This window comes from Ptiloglossa arizonensis, chromosome 9 (assembly GCF_051014685.1).
Source record: "Ptiloglossa arizonensis isolate GNS036 chromosome 9, iyPtiAriz1_principal, whole genome shotgun sequence".
NCBI classification, from domain to species: Eukaryota; Metazoa; Arthropoda; class Insecta; order Hymenoptera; family Colletidae; genus Ptiloglossa; species Ptiloglossa arizonensis.
This window is the reverse complement of record NC_135056.1, coordinates 15,647,094-15,665,660: the sequence shown is the minus strand read 5'-3', so window position 1 is coordinate 15,665,660 and position 18,567 is coordinate 15,647,094. Positions and strand designations below refer to the sequence as shown.

General features: G+C 45.9%; 1 protein-coding gene and 10 non-coding genes across 11 annotated transcripts in view; 9 read left to right on the top strand and 2 right to left on the bottom strand.

The window, feature by feature from the left end:
* Positions 1-18,567, bottom strand: part of LOC143151733 (uncharacterized) — a 93,400-nt gene that overhangs the window by 4,196 nt on the left and 70,637 nt on the right. The window lies entirely within an intron of this gene.
* On the top strand, positions 10,174-10,245 carry Trnaq-uug (transfer RNA glutamine (anticodon UUG)). The gene has a single exon. It is a non-coding gene; the product is annotated as a tRNA-Gln (tRNA).
* On the top strand, positions 10,338-10,409 carry Trnaq-cug (transfer RNA glutamine (anticodon CUG)). Its single transcript has one exon. It is a non-coding gene; the product is annotated as a tRNA-Gln (tRNA).
* Positions 10,502-10,573, top strand: Trnaq-uug (transfer RNA glutamine (anticodon UUG)). The gene has a single exon. It is a non-coding gene; the product is annotated as a tRNA-Gln (tRNA).
* Trnaq-uug (transfer RNA glutamine (anticodon UUG)) lies at positions 10,830-10,901 on the top strand. The gene has a single exon. It is a non-coding gene; the product is annotated as a tRNA-Gln (tRNA).
* Positions 10,994-11,065, top strand: Trnaq-uug (transfer RNA glutamine (anticodon UUG)). Its single transcript has one exon. It is a non-coding gene; the product is annotated as a tRNA-Gln (tRNA).
* Trnaq-cug (transfer RNA glutamine (anticodon CUG)) lies at positions 12,120-12,191 on the top strand. The gene has a single exon. It is a non-coding gene; the product is annotated as a tRNA-Gln (tRNA).
* On the top strand, positions 12,742-12,813 carry Trnaq-uug (transfer RNA glutamine (anticodon UUG)). Its single transcript has one exon. It is a non-coding gene; the product is annotated as a tRNA-Gln (tRNA).
* Trnaq-uug (transfer RNA glutamine (anticodon UUG)) lies at positions 12,903-12,974 on the top strand. Its single transcript has one exon. It is a non-coding gene; the product is annotated as a tRNA-Gln (tRNA).
* Trnaq-cug (transfer RNA glutamine (anticodon CUG)) lies at positions 13,058-13,129 on the top strand. Its single transcript has one exon. It is a non-coding gene; the product is annotated as a tRNA-Gln (tRNA).
* Trnay-gua (transfer RNA tyrosine (anticodon GUA)) lies at positions 13,690-13,783 on the bottom strand. Its single transcript has 2 exons — positions 13,747-13,783; positions 13,690-13,725 (listed from the first exon to the last, which is right to left on the bottom strand). It is a non-coding gene; the product is annotated as a tRNA-Tyr (tRNA).

Below are 18,567 nucleotides of genomic sequence, written 5' to 3'. Positions count from 1 at the left end.
GAATCGGGTTTACCTGACGATCGTAAACGTCAACGAGCTTCAGAATCGGATAGGATTTTGTCAGCCTGGAAAAGTAACTTTGCTTGTGCGAGAACATTTCGTGAAAGCAATCCATTAGTCAACGCGAGGGCAAGGGGGTGGACGGGGGTCGTGCCAGGAGCCGGGAAGGAAAATATCAACGATAAAAAAATGCACGATTTCGAGACGCGTCTCCCCGATAAACGAGAGGCGAGAATCCGTTGGACGAGACTGCAACATCGTGAATGCGGTAGGGGTTGAATAATCGACTGTCGAGGAATCGAGTTTCTCGCTAACCCCCTGTGCTACGACACAGTTGTAAGTTTACGAGATATCAAAAATATTGAACATGAAAATATCAATTGAGAAATATACGCGCTGCACTTTAGTGTTATTCTTTTCCTATCTATCGTTATTAATTCCCTTTTATATCTACGATACGCGTGACGCGATATATGTGACATTTTAGTGAAAGGGGTTAACGCGAATAATTTTTGTAATCCGGTAGATTTTTTCCAAGAACCAAGTAAGAAGTTTTGTATTACATTATTAAATTGAAATAATACAAATTGTATATTCAAGGGTAAACTAATACCCTGAGAGATATTATTATTATTATTATAACGAGTTAAAATAACTCGGTTAATTGTGAAAAGAAGAATCTCTTTAGAAATCATTATTTCGTGCGGACGATTGAACGAAGCTACGTGGACAATATTAAGTGCGGAAGACTGTTAATGTAAAAGTTGAACAGTATGCGAAACGTTCTCGTAGAAAACGTAGGAATTCGAGAGAAATCGAGAATGCGCTGTATTCCAAGCGATACATTGTATTCGATAATTGTGCAAGTCGCGTTTTCCAACTGTTCGATTGCACCGCGTATGGTAATAAGGTACGAGTAATTGTTAGCTGTCTTCGATCCCGTATAATTGTACAATTCGTTGATTTCGTGGAACAATCTTTCATCCGTCGAAAGAGTTCGATTCTTCGTAAAGGTAAAGTTTGAGTTTCACGAGGTCGTTGAACATTATCGGAACCTCTAGGCGGCGATTCGTTAATTACACCCGCGGTTTAAATTCTCCAAATATCAATCGCCGTAAGTGGCGCGTGAAAACCAAAAAAAAGAAAATAGAAAAGAAAATGAAAGATTAGATTGCGAAATTTATTTGACACTATGAAGTAACACGTTCACAAGCTGGCGTGACTCACCTGTTCGTAATAGCTTCGTATTATGCGATAGCGCGTACCGCCGGTGAGTCACGCCACTTTTCCTTTTTTCGTAATTTTTACGTCGCGGTATCGAGGATTCAATTAACGTTATAAAGAACACCGTCCGAGCGACCGACTTTGGAAAGTTCTCCGTTGCTAATTAAGATTCCTCCCGTGCACGAATCTAAACTCGACCGCAAGAAAGCGTCGTTTAAGATTCCGAACGGCGACCCGTCGTCGGTGTCGCGTTCTCCGGGACGTGAAAACACACAAAAAAAAAAAAGAAAAATAAAAATAAAAAAGAAAGAACGACGCGACAAGTTCGTTATCGAGATCGCGGAACAATTTATGCAACGGTCGGTGTCGCTGGGATATTATTAAAATGTTATTAAAACACGTCCGAGACTTACATCCTGGATGACTTAATTTTGCAATCGCTGAGTTATCGATGGGTTTTTGCAATAACGTACCGCGTCCGATAATATCGCCGGTAACCACCGCGATGGACCACTACTAGGAAGGAAGAAACCGAGAGGAAAAACAAGTTCCCAAAAAGAAAAAAAAAAAGAAAAAAATAAACAAAACAGAATAGAAGAAAAATAAAACAAAGAATCCACGGGACGACGCGCGGATCGTGAATCATTATTATCCTTCGTTAAGCGACTCGACGAGAGACGAGACGTACAGCGATCCCATCGCGAACCAGCTCGTAAAGTAATTCGCCGGTGATTTACGGAGCTGCTAATTGGCCCGCGGCGTCCACGCTTTTAGCGGTCCGGGCTTTATAATTTTACGAGGTTCGATCTAAAACCGCGGCGTCGAAATTATCGTTCGTAGAGCGGTCGCGATATATCGCGGCGTTAATAACACTCCTCGTGGCCCCCTACGGGGCTCACCCGTCGCTCCCCCCCTTTCCGTGTTACGCGCGATTTTTCAAGCTGATAAAAGAAATACGCGAGTTACGGGAGCGTTAATGCGCGTCTAGCGATGGGAACTTGTTCGCGCGCGGTGTTTAACGCGCCGCCGTTATACTTGATTCGCGGTTTCCGATACCGCGGCCGATGGAAAAACCGAGAAACGACGTCGGGACACGCGCGTACACCGGCTGGAAATCGAAGATACATGTCCAACGACACGCGATTTCGGTTTGTTGTTTCAATTTACCTCCCGCCACACGGCTGCGTTTCACCCTTGTTTTATCGCCGACTAGTTGTCCACTGTCGCGTTGTTTGATTTTCATTCGAAAAATTCAGCTAAATATTTATGTTCCTGTTTTACGCGTCTTCCAGTGAAACGAATCGCTCGCGAATTTTCACGAGAAATCTCTATTTACGTAGAAGGAATTGATTTTGAAAGGGCATTTCGTATTTCGTAGCACCTTCGCTAATTACCAAATTCTGTATAAACGAATAAGCACAAGCGAAAGTCTGAATTTTATTTTCCCTAGAATTTCCAATTGTCGGGTATAGAAGTGCGGTGAATTTTTCAGGTAAAGATTCTCCTTCGTCTGGAGAGGGCGATCCTTCGAAGGAAAATTCGAAAAGAAAAAAGAAAACAACTCCGGGGGTGCTCGAGCGTCCCGGCCACGAATAAACCATATTAGAAATTAATCCCCCGGCGATCGTGCGCCCTTTCGCGGTGCCGATCGGCGTCAGTATTCGATTAAATAAACAAGAATTAGCACATGAAAGGCCGACCGCCACGGTAGCGTGACTCGTTCTCGTTCCGGGCTCGACGCGAAGGGGGGCTAGGGGGGACGGTGGCCACTTGTCGTTTCCCATCGCGCCTCCCCGGTCTGGGTTGACTAACTAAATACGTAGGCCAGCACCGAAATGGGCCCCGGGGCCAGGGTTAAACCAAGCTTAAAAAGCGTCACGAGTGACGGGGGGCGAAAGGGGGGCCGGGACAAATTCCGCGCGCAAACACGGCGGTTCCGCTTGCGAAAACACTTGAGATCACTTAGAGGAATCTCCGTCGTCGCGTCCACCCCCGTTAACCGCGATTTCCGGGCCCCCTCTGCCCCCCTCGTGTCGATGTTTATGTAAAACAGTGGCCGATACACCGACGCTCTTGATTTTCCCGCGCGGTGCCCCCCTCCTCTGGTCGTGGAGATCCCACTTGACGCGTCAAAAACGTCAGTTACACTGGTGCGCGAGGGGCGAGGGGGGCACCACCGACAGAGGGGGGCACAGGGACGAAGAATCGCGACGGTTCGGAATTCGAGAGTTCCCGTGTCCCCGGGGTTCGCGCGATGTTATTATTTCGAAAACGGGGCGAGGGTGGCTAGATAGGGATAAATGATTCCTGTTCGGGGGGGGATGGTATCACGCGGGGGGATGGGGGGCAGCGGTCCTTGTGATTGCCGTTTCGCGTTGATTGCCGGTTAGTTTGTCGCGGGGTTAAATGACACGTGTATTGTACGTAGGATGTCGGAGTTATCGGAAAGAAAAACGGAGAGCGTTGTTTGTAACACGTGGGTGTTTAATAGAGATTAGTTTTACAATTTGGCAACGATCGTAGTAGAACGGAGGATTTCGTTCTCAATGTAACAACAATGGAATTCGATATACCGACGAGAAGTTAAAAATTTCATCGTAATTGCAACAACTTGCAAGGTGTTCCCTAGCAAGTGACCACCTCTTTCACTCTTCCCTACCGGTCATTTGCAAGCTCTTATCGGACACACTTTTCTCCATCTTTCATGCTCGAATAACGATCGCAATCTAAAGAGTTACTCCCTTCCACTCTGCAAGTAACAACACCGTGACGCAAGGTACTTCCCGGTCGAGACCACAATATTTATTCATAATCGGTGCACGTGACACGTCTTCCCTAGCAGATGCCCGCGTCCCGTCTACTTGCCAAGCAAGAACGGGATCCCACCGGCAATAACCGAGGTTCCGTCGTATATCCGATCGCGTCTCAACGAGCGCTGCTAACGAAAAAAAAAAAACTTTCAAATTTCCCCGCTCGCTTGCTTCCAAGCTAACTCCAATAACGTTTCAAGAGGCGCGCGTGTTCTCTGAGCCCCGACTCGGTCGTATTCAAGCACGACGGTAGCGGCGCGCGACCGATATTAAAAGGCGCGCGAATCAATTTTCACGACAAAAGAAACGACGCCGGTAGACGTTCCGCGTCTCCGCGGCTCAAAGCGCGCCCTCGTGGATTTTACGCCGCGGGACGCGAGCAGAAACTCGGCAATTTCCAGCCGAGGGAGCCCGAGAGCGTCTAAAACAAACTCGCGTCGTCGTCTGGTCGTTTCACGAGCGAGTTATCGCGCGATCGGCGTAAGAGCCGAAGATAAAGGCGGCGAGAGCGAGAGAGGAGCACGTCGAAGTAACGGGGGGGTTGAATGGGGAGGGGACCGTGCAGGAGCAAATTGGTCGGGCAGCGAAAACAGGATAACGCCGGAGGATCGTCGGTCCTGAGGATAGGGGAGGTAGTAGGGGGGTTAGAGCAGCGTCCTACGCCTAAACAGAGGCGGGCAATAGCATCGGGACGTAATCGATTTGGCGTGAACTCATCCGTAATTCGGGGCCGCAGTCGGCGTGACAAGAAAGTCTCGGCGCTGGCAAAGGCGCCAGCGAACCGAGAAATTACTCATCGTTCTGATTGAGGTTAATTAATTAGATAATTAAGTCTCCCCACCCTCCGTGCAGCGCGACGGTGGAACGACGACGCCCGGAGACGTCAGGGTCGCGGGTGCTTCTCTCCTTGCTCGTTCTCCTCTGTATCCTCTGTATATTCCCCCTACCCCTCTCGATTCCCGCGGGATGATTCCGCGACGGTGATCCTCGTTATAAAAATGCTCCTCGTTATTACCGGGAACCGCCCTCGCCGCCACGGAGCCTTATCTCGTTAATGTCCTTACCTCGACCGATGGCGCTGCACCGCGCCGCGCCACGCCGCGAGACGGTACTGCGGCCCTGACGTTTTTCGCGCTGCGGCTTCGAGCGTACCGCGTTAAATTGATATTTAGCGAAAAGTTTTTCTCCTCGGTGACCGGGGGTACGGGACGACCGCGACCTTGATTCGATTAGAAAAATGACAGGAGCGCCGGGAGTACTTCCCAACGAGGTTATCGGCTTTTTCGTCGGGTTCGATAGGAACGTTTGATACGCGACCGAGAGAGGGATCGACGGTTTGACGGCCGCTGTCACGGGTATGCCATTTCTTCCTTGTGTTTTGTATCTTTTTTTTTCTTCTTTTTTCGAAGAAGGTAATCTACAAGATCTGGGAAGAATAATTGGAGCGTGTAACGCACAGAATCTGGGAAGTATAATTAGAGTAAATAAATTCGAAGGTAAGGTGTGGCTCGGAGAGATCGAGTGGCTCCTTCCGACTCGATACCGGTGAATATTAATCATTGCAACCGCGTCGCGGAACACCGTTCGATTAATAGTCGATCTTATCCGAAGCGATTCGAAACGCTCGTTTACGTTCGAATTACTTAAATTCGCCCGGTATCGTTCATTGCGCCGACGAGCTCGCGATAAATATCGAGAGTCCACTAGTTTCCAAATTTACATTACGTTTCGTCGTCCGATTGAGAATTTACTTTTCCAAGAGCGTAGCGTCGCAAGGGTTCCACTCGGTCTTCGTCCCAGTGCCGAAAAATGCGAAATTATCGAATAAATATTCCGGGGGTCTGGAACGTGCCGCGCGGTATCGCGTAACCCGACTTTAAATCGAATTTCCACAAACCCCGGGACATTCGATAAATCCTGGTGTCTCTTTACGCGCTCCCGGTATTTTATAAACGACCGCGTCCTGTACACCCCCGTTCCCTCCGTCGACGGGGGGTCGCGGGTTCCCGCGTACGAAGGAACTCTTTACACGTGACACTTAACGAGAATCTCATAATCTTGCGGGAACCTCGATCCATCTCTCGGGTTTCCTGGCCCCCGGTGCACCCCCACCCCCGGCCCCTCGCGCGTCTCCGCGCGCCCGGAAAATCCCTTTGAAGCTCTCTGCCCATTGACGCTCGCGGTTTAATATTCCGTCACGAATATTAATGCCCTCCTAGCAACTGCTCCACGTAAATCAGCAAAGCTCTCCTCCACGGCCGATGCACTTTTCGCTGCGGTTTTCCCGCGCGTTCTCTTCCAATTTTCCAACCCCTTTCTCTCTCGCTCTCTCTCTCTCTGTTTCGCCCTTGTTCTCTCTCTCTTCTTTCTCCCTCGCCCCCTTCCTTCTAGTTTTTCTCATCTCCGTCTCCTCCGGAGCACTTTCTCCCTCCCTCTCTGTCGCGCTCGCTCCCCTTTTCTCTCTCTCTGTCCTCCTCGTCCTCCTCCAACTCCCAGCGCTCTTCCTTCTAGTTTTTCTCATCTCCGTCTCCACCGGTGAGCTTTCTCTCCCTCGCGCGTTTTCCGCGCGTTCTTCACCCTCCCAGCCCCGTGTGTCCCCTGTTCTCCGCGCCGATTCCCTTTGTCCCACCCTCTCCTTCCCTCCCTACCACCCCAGCCACGGTTCTCCGTCAACCCACTCCGTTTCGCTTCCATCGGCCGACGTTGATTCCCGTCTAACCCCTCCCTCCCTGCCTGCCCTCCGCGTTCCTTCACCCCTGCCCCGCTACTTCTAGATTCTCGCTCGCGGGACGGGGACAGTCGCGCTGATTGAGAATAATGCGAGGTACCAATTACTCGCCGGCATAAAGAGGAATTCATTAGCGGGGAGAAACGCGCCGGTGGGGCATCTCTCGAGCAACTGCACCGGTTGCACGCGCCTTTTGTGCGCCCTGGGATGCGCCTCGCTAGCGGAGCACTTCCTGCATTGTGACGCGCGGTACGGCCCACCGCCGACGACACAGGGAATATTTTACATTCCCTTGGACAAGGAACGAAAGAGAGAGAGAAAGAGTAAGAGGGGTCAATGCTTGATGCTTGTTCCGCGTTAATTAAAAGATGAGCCCGTTCGAAACATATTCGTCGATCTACTAATAAGGTGAATCGTCGCGGTGATGCCGCGAAAAATCTTTCGGGACGATCAGAGACGTAGGAAAATGTACGCCCTAGTTACTAGGAATGTGAACAGTGTAATTTCAATGTTGAAAATTTGTAACCGAGTGACACGTTGGACAAAACCTTAATACCGTAGTTAAGTCTTCCTGAAACTGACATCTTGAAAGTTACGATTGCGAATCAAGGGAAGGTTGGTAGATTCTGTATAGAATATTTAATTTACGTTACGTATTAATTGTATGTATACCTTACGGAATATGAATTTCCAGAAAATGGTGACTCGGACAACGTTACAATTTAGAACGTTAAAATGGCCGATCCGCGACACGAGAGCCAGTTCCCGAAACGTAAGTACGCCGAATTGTGCGCTTGCACGTAAATACGTCGTTGTAGATTATACACCGTGGGGACAGGTTTTCGCCGAGGGATTTTAGAAGAATTTCTCTGCCTCTTATCGAATAAGAAAGCTGGTTTCCTTCGAAGTCCCGATGTTCCACCGAGCATGAAATAAGTGTACACACAAAGAGAGGCGGGGAGGAAAGGAGGTAGGGCAGAGGGGAAGATAAAGCGAACTTCGAAGGGAAACAGGCAGGAGGAAGCCTTCGGTTCTCCAAACGCGACGCGAATCCCCGTCCAATCGAATCGGAGATAAAAAGAATCCGTCGTCGCTCGCGGGACCCGTTGTAAAACCATAAAGGTATATAATCGTTCTCGAACGAGAGAACGATAAATATTCGCGCGAGACCCGCGTCCGCGCGAACTGAGAATTTACAACTTTGCGCAACAGTGCAAATAAAATGACGTCCCGCGTACCAAACTGCTGACGGAAATTTATCGCACGGGGAAAGAAAAAAGGTGAAAAAGAGAAGAAAAAAAATATACGAACGATATTCTGTATCTTTTACCGGTTGAACGGATGTCACACGCGGCCAATTAGTTCGCGTTTCGTTATTAACACGTTTTGTAACGCGTACAGGAACGCGTTGCTGATAATATTTTATTCCTTTTTATCGTTTTGCCTTTAGATTCTTTATTTACACGCTGCAATAATAGCGTTACGTATCGATTTTTAAATCCGCGTAGAATTTTTAGAACGAAAAGACTTATACGAGTACACAAAATGTAGAATGTCTGCAAAAGAACGGTTCGTAACGGGATCGGAACAAACCTCTTGACATCGTTTTAATCTACTCAATATTGTAACCAGGGGGACATTTCCCATGACAAGTTTGTGCAGGCTGCAACTTGTCTTGGTAAACAAATCTTATCGAAGCATTCTCCCCGCTAGGCGATAATCTTATCGGCTGGTCTCATTCTCACCGCATCGAGGAGGATTTTATTAACGTTAGATTTATGGAACCCGTCAATTTGACGTCTGTCAGACTTCAGGCTCAAAGTTACGCGACCAAACATCACGTTTCGACCGTTTACGTTGAATTCGATCGATGAATAATTTACTCTATTGTCTTCCCAGTTCTCCAATTCCATGCAAACCGTTCTCAGTGTTCGCAAATTCCCATAATCCCCGAAACGACCATCACGGTACAAAATCGTTACTTCTATTCAAACTAAATTATTATCGATGGACAGATCGTACTTACTGCACATATAGAATAGAGAAATTGGTCCCGTCTGCAGCTCCGTTCCCCGTATAATTTCTCACATACTGTTTGCAACCGAGTCTCGCGGCGGCAATCGCAAAAATTAATCGAAATCCCGTTCCGCTCGCGGAAGCGGCTAGCATACGTCCCCCGAGCGAGTAAGCTACCGCGCCTAAACGCGGCCAACAATTGGCAAATTAATTAAACTCGGAGGCTCGCGAGACTCGGTGAATCGGGTTCCCGCGTCGTCGATCGTAAACTGAATCATCCCCTGAAATCCGATTCAATAATAACACTTGCTCTGTCGGCTGTCATCCTGGTTGACGTAGCCGCACCTACCGAGCGTAACGACGCACGCTGGCCGTCCCGCTCGGCGCGCAAGTGCCGCTCGCGCGGGGTCCTGTCAGTCAAGGATCAGCGAACCGTAAGGAGAGCCATTGTGCGCGAAAATATAACAGAGAAATGGGAATCGAGGGTGTCGCGGTTCCAGCAGCTCCGAGGGTCAAACGCTCTCGCCGTATCGCGTTGGGGCGGTCTGATTGGACGTCAAGCCACGAACACGTCAAATCGAAGAATATGCTTTGACTTGAAATTAATTTGAGTGGTTTACGGGCGGGGTCCTAACCTACTGGTGAAGACGACGATGATACGCAATAGCCGAGATTCTGGTAGCGGAAATAATCCTCGAAACGATTAGGGAGCTACCGTACGAGCGACTGGAGCTCACCTTGTGCTACGAAACTTTTGAAACAGGAACTTTTGTACGGTGTGTTACAGTTTCGTTCGGGTATTGAATATTTTGGGGACGAAAACGCCCGAGCGGATAATTACGTTTACGGGTGAACCGGGCTTTAGTTTGGCGTTTGGTGTCGTTCAATTGTCTCGTGTGTGGAATTTTCACGTATTACGTTGGGCTTTGATTGTTCATCGGGAGATTTGTGACCGGGATATCACCGAGTAATATTGATTTTGGGTCTGGATGTACGTGTACGCGGGAGTTCCGAGGAAGTAGGACTATGCTGAGAGCTGTGACGATTTATGGTAAACTGTTTAATTTGGTGAGCGAATGTCTGGGTTATAATATTTGTATCTATTCTGTGACGGTAACGGTTGCTTGGTAACGTATTGATTGCTTTTGGAATTGGCAAGAGGTATTCGAAATTGTTGCACGGGCGGGTAAATGTGGGAATAACAAAAGGAGAAAAAAGTGATTCGACGATTTCAGAATTTTTTAGTCCAAAAGCAACGATAACTGAATCGCGATGGAACCTCTGACCTTTCTTTTAATCGGAGCGGCTGCGTTACACGAAGCGCCTGCACGAATTGGATATTGGCATCGACGAGACGAAAATAATAATTAATGACCGTAAATAATATAAATAAGAGGTTCCATGGTGTAATGGTTAGCACTCTGGACTTTGAATCCAGTGATCCGAGTTCAAGTCTCGGTGGAACCTAATTTTTTATATTTTTCGTCGACATTGTATATTGTAAACTTTGAAGAATTTGTCGATATTACATACACGCACGGAATAATGTTTAAACAGGTGGTTCCATGGTGTAATGGTTAGCACTCTGGACTCTGAATCCAGCGATCCGAGTTCAAGTCTCGGTGGAACCTACATTTTTGCATTTTCAATCCCAGACGATATATTGTAAAATAAACAAATGTTTAAATGTTAAATGAAAATGCATTAGATTGTTTAAACAACGGGTTCCATGGTGTAATGGTCAGCACTCTGGACTTTGAATCCAGTGATCCGAGTTCAAGTCTCGGTGGAACCTAATTTTTTATATTTTTCGTCGACGTAGTGTATTATAAACTTTGAAAAACCTGTCGACATTACATACACGCACGGAACAATGTTTAAACAGATGGTTTCATGGTTTAATGGTTAGCACTCTGGACTCTGAATCCAACGATCTCAGTTCAAGTCTCGGTAGAACCAACATTTTTGCATTTTCGATCTCAGACGATATATTGTAAAATAAACAAATGTTTAAATGTTAAATGAAAATGCGAAAGATTGTTTAAACAACGGGTTCCATGGTGTAATGGTTAGCACTCTGGACTTTGAATCCAGCGATCCGAGTTCAAGTCTCGGTGGAACCTACATTTTTGCATTGTCAATCTTTCACGATATATTGTAAAATAAACAAATGTTTAAATGTTAAATGAAAATGCATTAGATTGTTTAAACAACAGGTTCCATGGTGTAATGGTTAGCACTCTGGACTTTGAATCCAGTGATCCGAGTTCAAGTCTCGGTGGAACCTAAATTTTTATATTTTTCGCTGACTTAATATATTAGGTCATCCCATAAGTAGTGCTTTTTTTTAACGGTGACTTTCGGTGAAAAAAATTCGTACTTACATTCATTTTTAATCATCGATACATTGATCGTCAGTTTCGATGACCTTTTCCCATCTATCGGTCAACTTTCTTATCCCATTTTTGAAAAACTTGTAGGATTTTTAATTAAAATACTCATTCAGTGCTGATTTTACATCCTCGCTATTGTTGAAATTTCTTCCACTTAAAAAATGTTGCATCGACCGGAATAGATGGTAATCGCTTGGACCAAGATCCGGAGAGTATGGTGGGTGTGGCAGAAGTTCCCAATTGAAATTTTTAATTTTTTCTACCGTTCATTTTTCTTTTTCTCAGCGGTTACGGTCTGATTTTGATTTAATAGCTCAAAATGAATAATTACTCCAATATCCCACCACACGCGTGACAATACTTTCCGGGGATGAAACTCTGGTTTTGGGTACTGACATTTCCGTTTGGGATTGCAGTATAAGACTCACTTTTCTTCACCAGTATTAATCTGATCGAGAAATGAACGATTGTTTTGTCAGTTCATGCGGTACCCATTTTCCCAGTTTCGATACTTTTCCCAATTGTATTAATTGTCTATGGACAGTACTGCTGCTATTGCCTAATCTCTCAGCAATTTCATCGGTAGTTAATTATGGTTCTAATTCGATTAAAGATTTCAATGCCTCAGGACTGAACACTGTTAGTCGATTGGATCTTGGTTCCTCAGAAAGGTCAAAATCATCTTTTCCAAATTTGGCAAACTATCTTTGACACTTTTTCAAATTCAAATCATGTTCACCGTACACTTCACAAATGTTTTTAACCGTATCGAGGGAGCACTTTTTAAGCCACATAGAAAGAAGTTTCTATACACATCGCCGAGATGCGATTCAAGTGTTCATTTAAAATACGATAGGGGACGATATTACTTGTGGGATGATCTAATATTATAAAGATCGAGAAACCTGTCAAAATTAACTACGTTCACGCAGCAATGTTTAAATAAGCGGTTCCATGGTGTAATGGTCAGCACTCTGGACTCTGAATCCAGCGATCCGAGTTCAAGTCTCGGTGGAACCTATATTCTTTACATTTTTTGCAACTGCTGTAAGATGACAAACTTATTTCCTGGAATTATGTAAAACTAAGGAAAAGTTACTTCAAAATCGATTTAATGGTATAATGTTAGTATTCTGGACTTGCAATCCAGCAACTTCAGTTGAAATCACCATAAGGACGATATCTTTCTTATTTTTTGTTAATAATAAGGAATAAAAAAGTATCTTCAACTTGACAGAATTATTAACAATTATTTAAATAACACGTGCCAGTTGCGAACGTATTTGTAATCGATGTTATGAATTTCGTTAGAGAAACACTATCGAACTGACAACTGTCACATTAATTAACATTTATGCAAGTAGTAGGGTTTGAATTTGGAGCCATAGAATTATTTGCATATTAATGAAAATTGCTTAATCGCCAGGTTATTCTTTCTCAGAGTCAACGCTTCGTATTTTAAACATATCTCTCGTATTTAAACATGGTTGTAACTGTATCGTAAATTTAATTAAAGGTATTCGAATTTTTTTATTCATTAAGAATCATTCTAACCATCGTTTGAACGTGAGGTTCCATGGTGTAATGGTTAGCACTCTGGACTTTGAATCCAGCGATCCGAGTTCAAGTCTCGGTGGAACCTTTTTGGCTTTTTGTGTCTCGTAAGTATTACTATTATTACTCTTCATCGTGTTGACAGACATCATTCATACACCGAGCCACACAACGTGCGGTTCCATGGTGTAATGGTTAGCACTCTGGACTTTGAATCCAGCGATCCGAGTTCAAATCTCGGTGGAACCTAATTTTTTTGTAATATTTTTATTATATTTCAATCGGGGGTTTCCACCTGACAATAGGGGTAAAAAAAACTACCCCTTACAAGAGGTCCCATGGTGTAATGGTTAGCACTCTGGACTCTGAATCCAGCGATCCGAGTTCAAATCTCGGTGGGTCCTGCTGTCTTGATATACTTTTTTTTTTAAATTCCACCTTGAAACGGCATATTGATCGTTTCGTGAGCGATATTCCATTTTTTTTTTTTAAATTCCCATCAACACCATGAAAAATAACAAAGCCGTATATTAAATTTGGTAGTTTTCTTCCAAAATTCCATACCACCTACAATTTGTTTTCGTTCTTTCTCGTCCGAGTTTATCAATAATACATATCGTAGCAAATAATTCGATCAGAAACCACTCGACTGCCTTCACTCGTGTCATTTACGTATTCTTCGAATTTCTCGTGGCAAATAAAACACGTTAAACGTATCTCAAAATCAATTTACAATCTCTACATTGATTTTGTTATCGTTGAAAAATTCATTAACAAACCGAAAGTTCACTTACTTCATAGAATCAACAGAACCGAAATTAAAAACATTGCTGCTCGCATTTCTATTACACTTTGAGTATATTAATAAAAAAAATGATCGAACATACTTAAAAAAAGTATAAACGAGTAAGATTCCCACCAAATTGTTTAAATAAAACCGAAAGATCGAGGAGTGGAAAAAAATTCCTTCGAGCCGGATTCGAACCAGCGACCTATGGATATCCGTATACAATCTCTCCGACTACAGTCCACCGCTCTACCAACTGAGCTATCGAAGGATTGAAAGTCGCTTCTTATTGATACTATTTAAAGAATGACCTTGTACCCAAAAGTTTACACGTATTCTTATCAACGATAAACAATATTCGTAACACGTACAAGACAAACGATCGGTGAAATATCAAAGAAGGAGAATAATTTCAATCGATATCGTTATTCTTCGATCTGTGCGCGAATACCTTACAACGGGGGGAAGGAAAAAGTCCCTAGGAGGGAAAGTCGAGGAATCGGGTATCGAATCGGACGTGAAGCGTCGCGACGTCGCCGGCTCGAGGAACTCTCGGAAGATCGTGGCGCGATACCGTGTATAATCTTACGTTTTTCGTCGTGCCGGGCGATACAGTTATCACTTATTTACGACGTCTCGAGGCGGAGCGGCGGGCGAAAAAGAATTGCGTGTCAAAGCCGGCCGAGACTGGAGCATCGTGAAAATTTTATACCCACGGAATCCTCTCTATCTCGCCGTGCACGCCAATCACCATCAAGGCATCGTAGCTGCCCGTGTTTCATGGCCCGATACAGTTTACATAAAACTATAAAATTATGGTCGTAGCCGAAAACCCCCAAGAGCGACGAATCCTCGTGGAACGGTATTCGTGGGCTCCTCGAGGGGGGTGGTGGTGGTTGTAGGTTGGGGGGTTTCGGACGGGGGCGATGGCGAAGCTATATCGTAAAGTCGATGGGGTATTTTTACACGAAGTCATTAAACCCGGTTTACTGCGAAACAAAGTGCCTCCGCGGCTCCTGTGTCTCCTCTCCGCTCCGTTCCACCCGCCAACCCCTGAGCAGCGCCTCGCCGAGTCGCTTAATTACTCCTCATCGCCCGAATTAAGGAGCTAGATCGCACTCTGGTTTAATGAGAGACGAATGTTTAATGAGGGATCCGCGGACCCCCTCGTATTTGCAGATCCCACGACAGTTTTCACGGTGTAAAGGAAATTGTTGCACGCCCGTCACTTTTTCCAGATAAACCACCCCCTGCCGCGAAACCCGCTCGAATTGTGTCCACGAGCCTTGGTAACTTTCAATTAGGAGCGACCAGGAGGGGGAGGTGGAACTTCTCGCGCGTGAATAATTGCGACCGTTCCTAATGCGACGTACAGGAACGATTGTAAAATATTTAGTCGGTTTTTAATTGGAACTTCGGGACGTGCTTTTAAATCTTTTCTTCCATTTCTTTTTTTTTTTTTTTTTTCTTCTTTTTTCGCTTCTCTCTCGTTTTTCGAATTTAATTCCCATCGATCGGCTCGAGTGCGTCGTCGTATTTCGACGTTCCGGTTTCCATCGTTTCTCGTGGACCGTTTCAAAAAATTTCCAGGTTTCGCGAGCCGTAAAAGCAAACTTCCATTCGAAAATAGATCCCCGTGAGGTTGATACAATCTTTCTGGGGCGCCTCGAAATCTAGGTCCCCTTTCTACGAAAAATTTCGAGTTCCTTTGTAATTCCATTTGCGTGACCGACTTGCAACGTCCGTTGCCTCCCCCCTTTCTTCGCCCCCTGCAAGCTCCCCAACGTGAAACGGGAACAAGTAGTGCTTTTCGGGTCACGGTCAGACGCGGTGAATCGCGGAAAGTGTACGCTTTCCTCGGTGCTCCTCGTACGCTCGTTTTTCTTCGTATCTGGGCCACGGGAATCGGCAACGGAGCAATCCGGGTCGACCTCGGTACACACGTATTCGGTTATTCGGGTAATAGGTACGACTGACGCGGCGAATTTTCATTCGTACGTCGAACGGAACCGAGGAGATTGGTGTCGACTTTATCGGGTTTACGACGCGGAGGGGGCCAACCATATCGGAGAACAAAGTATTTGTTCCTTATACTAGCATAGTGTACAAACTTTCTGAAATTCCAAAATTCGAGAGTATCGTTTTTACCACCCATCCTTTTTTAAACGAAAACTTCTTCGGTTATTTGTAAATCGAACAACTTCTTGCGCGGCCGCTGCGAACAGAGTTTGGAAATATTCGAGAGAAACGTCCAAAGACGGATATAAATTCATTCGATTCCATGGTTTTCGATTTGTTCTCCGTCGTTGGGATTGAGAATTTCGCGAACGTCCATTTCTGGCGTCCGTCGCCATCGTTTCCGCGCATACATTAACGTCCGACTTGAACGGGGGGCCCAGCAAAATGGACGAAGTAAAACGAGGGGAACCGAACGAGAGATCGTATAAGGCAACGTTGTTAAACCGTCGCGTAGACAAACAATTTTTAACGGGCAGTTAAATTGCGACATTGTACGTTCGTTCACGGTAATCATTCAATGGCGAAGAGGGGCCATTTCCGGCCCGTTCGGAACGATACGTTTTTTTTCTTCTTTATACGCAGGCCTCTTTTACGCGGCGCGCACTCTTCGCGTATAAAAATTTCGCGTCTTATTTAAACGACCCCCTCTTCGCCCGGGGGTTTCTTTCTCGCGTCACCCCAAGCGGGACGAAGGGAACGAACGGAAGGGGAACGTTTGGTGTCTAATATTCGTTTTTCTCTCTTTTTACGATGCAAGTTCGAGGGTGTGTCACGAAATCGCGAAGGGTTACGCCTCGGGAGCGGCGAGCGCCGCTTTCGAACGAAACGGATTATAATTGACGGAACGGTCGTAAATGTCGAGTATTTCGGGGCTTTACGGCGAAACGGGAAATTGGCCCAAGAAGCTCTCCGCCTATTAAAAATATGCAAAGTTCTCCGCGCGACGCGGCGATATCCGGCCGCGTTCGCCCAGCCGGCATCAGTTTTATCGCCGACTCGAGAGATCCGGGGACGTAAATTCGGGCCGATGATCGAATCACGAACGGGGAGACCGCTCTTTTGATTTTCAAAGGAACGATTGTTGCGCCGATCGACCTCTCGAACGAAGTATTTTATCGAATTTGAACGATTTCTTACCATGGAAAAGAACTTTCGGTGTAATCACGGGGGTTTAAAAATGTCGAGAATGACAGGACGGTTTGACGATCGACGGAGGAATTGTCAGGGAGATATATATTGATATAAATCGAGATGGAGACCCGATACTTTAAATTTCGTTCAAATTTACAAGATCGACGATTTCGGATTTGAGACGAAACGTATTTTAAATTCAGTCCCCCGACCAGAGTGAAAGAAACCAAAAACTTTTATATCCGAAATAAAAGAGGAATCAATTGTCGCGCGATTCGAGGATTTGCCACGACTTCGAGGGCACCTAAAAATGTCTGACAGCGCCGAAATCGGACCAGAAGATTTCCATCCCCTTCCTACTGTTGTCGAGACAACACTTTGCTAAACGAAAGAGGCCGAAGTATCGGCGTATAAACGGGGAGGTGAGTGAGTGAGAGGGGGAAGAGAGCGAAGTTACTTTATGCTCCGATTTAAGGAATACGTCGCGGCCGTAAACCATAAAGATTCCAGTCATAACTCGAACGGTATCGCATTTTATTTAATTGCCCCCGCGGCACACTCCCGGCACCGGGAGTGGTGGGGCGGGACTCGCGTGCATAATATTATTTATTGCCGAAGAAGCTGTTAAAGTTTAATGCCGCGCGGGCGAGCACCGTTCTCAAAATTAAACGCGATAAAATGTTTGTTATCCAATCGAGTCGCGGCTTAATGTCCCTGCGTTCACCCTACCTCCCTCCACGGCGCGTTGAAGTTCACGGGGTGCGCCTCGCTATCTCGCGGATAAGACGACTCGCTGCTCGACGTAGCGCTTTACGGCCACGTCGAGACTTTCGGAACTATAGTTCGATCGGAACAAGCTCGATCCTCGAGGTCTGCACGCCGAGACGTTCCCCCCACTCTACCGCACGGCCGCGCATGCGCAGTCCAGTCTGCGCGAACTCTGTCTCTCGAACGAACGGGCAAAATTGTACTCGAGTGTATAAAAGTAATTTTCAATAATCCGTTCATAGATATTTCACTCGGTATAAAAGATTCTAATTTTTCCTCGACGAGGATACAGAATTATTTGTCTATTGTTCGTCGAGAGACTACCACCAGGAGCTATAAAAAGCAAACGATGAGAAGTCCCCTCTCCTCGTACGTAAAATCCGTTCTCGCGATATCGATACCAGTGGGCGAACGGTGAAATAAAAATTTCCGATAATTTCGATCGTTGAATCGGAATTCCATCCGGGTAGATTTTTTCCCTAGCTGTTTTTTGTTTTTTTTATGAGACGATGAAATAAATTTGCAACGTTGGACAGAGTGATTTACAGAGTCGTTGGTCGAAACTTCACCGGTGTGTCGTGTCGATACTTTCGACGACACGGGCATAATTGAGTTTGATCCGAGCAGAACCGATACCACGGTGCCCTTTAAAGCGCGCGAAGACGCGCACATTCGACGAGCGACCGACATTGTCGACTGTTCGCCGCGCGATAAATCCGATGTCGCGCGTAAATCCTCCTTAATTCACCGTCATGTTAGTTTTATTCGGTGCGCAGCGGCGTTTTACTACCCGATGCACTCGCGGCGTTTACAGTTATAGCCCCGTCGGTTCTCGATACACTGCCCGGTTTTATCGAGCGATCGGATTCTCCCGTTTCCTCGGGTAATAGCCGGACAGTTCTGTCCGGGACGAGGTTTCCTCTCGCTTTAAAAATGTCACGTCCAAACGTCGAAAATGAGAACTTTTCCGAAGATCGAGTTACTTTCTCACCGTCTATTCGATGCGCGATATTTTTCGAATATCATTAACGCGTTACCGTCGCTCCTTATTTAATTCCTTTAAAAAAGAACCAATTTTCAATCGTATTTTACGCCACAGACGCGAGGAGAATATCTGGATAAATATTTCAAATAATA